We start from the raw sequence: 4,993 nt of genomic DNA, 5'->3' as shown, positions 1-4,993 counted from the left end.
ATCCAATGTGATAACAAAAGAACAAATAAAAAAACATGAAAACGTAACAAAAAAACATACAAACGCTAAAAAAACAAAAGAATGTGCAAAATTAATACTAACCAATATATACAATTAATATAAAAACATACATGATTTAGAACATTTCTTATACCAAATGTATGACAGTTTGTTCCTTGCTATTCGAACCTCAAAGCTATTTGAATCCCGTTGTGCCGTGAGAACGTATATGACTATACATCTCAAACTACCTAGATATACACACAAAGAAGTAATTCTTTAAACAATACTAGATATACACACAAAGAAGCAATTAATTAAACACTGAATAAACACACAAAGATGTAACTCATTAAACAACACTAGATATATATACATATTGTTATTTGTGCTTTCGCCTATTGTAGTCAACCTTATCACATACATTGCACTTGTATAACAACATCTTTGTGTTTTGTTCTTTGTCTATTAACCATAGGTTGCCCTATTTTGTGTAGCACTTTTGGTAGATAGACAACTATAAGAGTAGATGGAGCAATATTTGAGATATTATCCATCACCAGGAAGAATGAATATTGATTATATATTGCTTGATACAATTCAACTGTGAAGATCTTATTGTAATAATCCTCTGGTAGGTTGCCCTCATGCAAAATGCATGTTTATAAGAAATTTTGCTAACCTACCACTCTTTAAAAGAGCACAAGCACCTCTGAAGATCAACACTATAACCATGAGATCGATTGTGGGCTTTGTACCATTGTCGAAGGCAATGCACTACATGCACTCATATTTATCATGCCTTTTTCTTCCGTTTCTCTAGCTTTTCTATTACTTTCGATACCATAACGTTTCTCATATGTTGTCCCACAAATTTTCTTTTATCAAAAAGTTTCATCAGCATGAAACAGAGCTTTTCAATAAGTAGAATTTGGGGCTTGTCACTTATGACAAAAATCCATAAATTAAAACTCTCTGCTACATTAGATGTTAAGGAGTCATATCTTTTCATTGGAAAGTGACAATTAGTCTAATGTTTCAGATCCACATCAGTGGTAATATAATTATATATATATATATATATGTCTATGCTTTGTTCCTTAATTTGTCAAGAAAATAATTGCATTGTTCTTTCCTAGTTGCTCGAACTGCACTCTACCAAAGTGCATTTAGTGGTGAACCAAATTTCTTCGAAAAGTTTTTCGTCAAATGCTTAATGTAAAATCCAACATGACATGCAAGTCATGTGTGGAGGACAACATATTTTAAACCTGAATACCTATCTGAGATAATTGTCAATACTCATCTTTCTCTAAACTCATCGAAGTATATGAATTTATGCTTTAGACACTCTAAAAATCATGCTTATGAATAATTTTACTCCTTAACAACAACTGTAAATGCTACCAAAAATATCTCCCTACAATCAATAGTATGGGCCAATAACAATATACCCACATATCTTTCTTTTAGGAACATGCCATCTATCACAAGAACTGGAGGTCACCCTTTCAAAAACCCATCGATACTTAGCTAAAAGGATAAGAACAAATACTGAAATCGATCTTTTCGATCGGTTTGAATGTACATTAGCAATCCTCAGTTAGCCTTCATCAGATTATCTAAATAGGTGGGAAGCATATTGAAGGACTCTTCAAATGAACCATATAATGCAGCCTTATTGTGTTCCCGTCCATGCCATGCCTGTTTGTAAGTAACTTCTACACCTTCCTTGTGACTGATGTCATTCATGATTTCTCTTGGAGTTATCTTTAGGTTATCGTGTATGTGTTTGTGAATAATAACTGAAATTCACTTGGAAGATACTTTTTCACTACAAGGTTGCCTAGTGATCAACCATATGTATGCTCACTATCATACCTCTTCACTTGAAAGAAACCTGTTCTGTGTACCTTTATGCCAAGGTCAGTCAACTGTTATATGCACATTCTTCCTCGTGCATACAACAATGACTTTGTTAATACAATTCTTTAAGAATTTTGCATTATAGTTATTACTGATCACATGATCTTTTAAAAACTTGCGACAATGTTGGAGATCATTAAACCTTTTGTACAAAATAATTTCTCGATCATTTGAGTTTGTTGTTAGCCATTGAAATTGTTCATAATCATTAAGTCTTTCATTACGAAATTGCTCATACAAATCAGACGTCTCTGCTTAAATGATTTGCAATTATTCTTCATTGTATGAAAACCCATTAAACAAGAACCAAGGGTTCACATTCTCAAATGCCTTTGGTGCATTGTTTTCACTCACCATTATTTATCCCATGTCATCACTGTCTTCATCATCTTTTATCGACATGATATACTCAACATCATCGATATCATCTGATTCTTCACTGTCAACATGATCGTTGCTACTGCTAATTGACTGTTTGGTTGCACCAACTAAATTAAAATTCATCGTATCTATTGCTTCATTTGCTTTTATGCATGCATTATTTTTGTATTTTCAACATTCAAGAATAACCATCAAAATATCACATTCATCATCACATCTACATCTTAACCATAAATTATATCAAAATTATAACTTATACCTACAATTGTCGTATGCTTGGGAAGGTGCATGTCATTTAAATTACTACGATGAAGATTACTGACATTTTTTTGCCCACGTGGTTTCATATCCTTTGCAATGATCCAATGATCATATACAATATCAATATCAGCTACTATTTGAGACGATTAGATAATGACAAAGGACTCAGTTCAATAGATGATGCTTGAGATACAAGCACATTCTGCATAAGATTCATATCATTTCATTAATCAACTACTCCTTGATTAACTTTTTATACTTCCAAGTAAACATCACTACTAAATAACATCAATTCTACATCGTCCTCCTTCTCAACATCTATCAATATTTTTTTATCATTTTAAGTTTAGAGAATAACTATACCAGAGGCTCAATAAGTTTGCTGCATATCCGGTTTTACAAGACATCAAAGCTACAAATTTCTTAAAGATAATATTTTTGGAGACCACTATAGATTTTCAATTAGTGTAATTAGACCTATAATATTGTACTTTAGCCCTTTCAATGCTTGTGCATAGTGAACCCTAGCCCCATTACACCAAGACAAGAACAACAAATATTAACTAAAGGACAAGCAAACAATAATAAATCATCTACAACAATATATATTTCTATGAAAAAAAATCATAAACACAGTAAACCCTAAACGGTAAATCCGGTAGCTAGGAAAGCCGATGACAACACAAGAAAATATACAAAAAACATCTATAGCATAGCAACAACCACACACAAATGCACATGAGGATATTCAATGATCGTGAGTTGGATCCATTTACATCCTTGAATGTAGGCTGTCATATTAAACATAAATACGCATGGAGATACACATTTATATATTGTATGAAACTCACCTTTCGAACCTGTACATGGGAAAGTCTATCACAAGGATGATTGATACCACAACCTCCTCGAAATGCAGAGCCAAATTACATGAAAATCTCTGCAAGGATTCTACAGAGAAGTTCTTTGTAGACATAAACGAAAAGAAGAAACTCTCAAATAAAAAACAAGTATATATATGATTAGAGAACACTGTAAATATTAAAAAAAAAATTACAAATATTTAAGTAGAATATTTGCAATTTTATTGTTTCTCTTTAAGTGGAGTTTCACACTTAAATTTATGCGCTTTCGTGAACTATATGCGAAAAAGTAGGATATTTATAAAAGGTGTTTTAATTACAAATATATTTATGCGAAATATTATCGTATATGTGAAAGAGTATGATATTTGCGATTTTGGTGGTCTCAATTTTACCGAAATTTCGCAAATAAATTTATGCGAGTTCGTGAGGTCCGCATAAAAAAAATATGCAATTCTGGATTCAAGTGGGAGTTGAAAATAGCCGCCGGGTGGTACAATTTTATCGCAATAAGGCCTCAATTGGCAATTGTGAAGAGTAAAAGGGTCCTAATGATGTCAGATATTTGCGATTTTGAACATCGTAAGAAATATCAGAAATTATAGGGTTTTTAGGGAATCAGGTCAAATTACCCGTACAATACATTTTCTGAAAAAAAATCCTGACTCTTTGTTTTGTCTAAGATTTTTGTCGCTTCTCCTTCTCCTTCTTCTTCTTGACCTTGAGGTGGTTGATCAAATACTTGATTATGGTTTGTCAAATCCTGTACAGTCTAAAGAAATGGACTTGTGCGTTGGATATATACTAACCAAGTCCCTTGCATCGGACCTATTTGAGTCCTACTTGAGTCTTAGGTTCTTATCTGCTGTTATGGCAAGATGAGGAGAAATACCGTTCTGCAAAATACTTTTCATGAAAGTGGCCTGCAACAGCATGCAATGCTTCCAGATTTGAACGCTCACAATCGTCTAGTCTGGTTCTTTCATTTCCTGGGGGTTAGCTTAGACTGGTGCCAGCTTTGACCTTAGCTGCGTCTTATGCCTACTTGGCCCTTCACTTGTGAGTGACTTATCTGCAGAAGAGTGAATTTAGAATTGGTTAGAACAAGTGGTCTCTCTCTCTCTCTCTCATGTCTAGGGAAAGAATGGGTTTCACTCATTCCCTATGTCATCCCCCATCTTCATAACCCTTTTAAATCTCATGATGTAAGTAATTTTGATCAAATCTGACCTATAGATGGATTCTACATCATCAATTTAGTAAGAATCAGCCCTTGGATCATATTTTTTAAATCATAAAATTTTGTATTTTATCAACAGTTGATTTTTGAAACACCAAAAAACCCTCCACACAGGGTGGATTTCAACTATTTAGATGCCGATCTTCACTAACTGTATGATGTAGATCACATATGTGGAGTACGATTTGATCAAAACAACTTGCCGCAATGAAATCCCAATGAGGGGTATGAAGATATGGACATTGGGGATGAATGGAACCAATTTGGGTGAAAAGTCCGAGCCCTTGTAGGCTGGAGCCTCATTGATTTTAAATTAATAACA

This window comes from Nuphar pumila, chromosome 13 (assembly GCF_984573655.1).
Source record: "Nuphar pumila chromosome 13, dmNupPumi1.hap1.1, whole genome shotgun sequence".
Lineage (NCBI taxonomy): Eukaryota > Viridiplantae > Streptophyta > Magnoliopsida > Nymphaeales > Nymphaeaceae > Nuphar > Nuphar pumila.
This window is presented reverse-complemented; position numbering follows the sequence as displayed.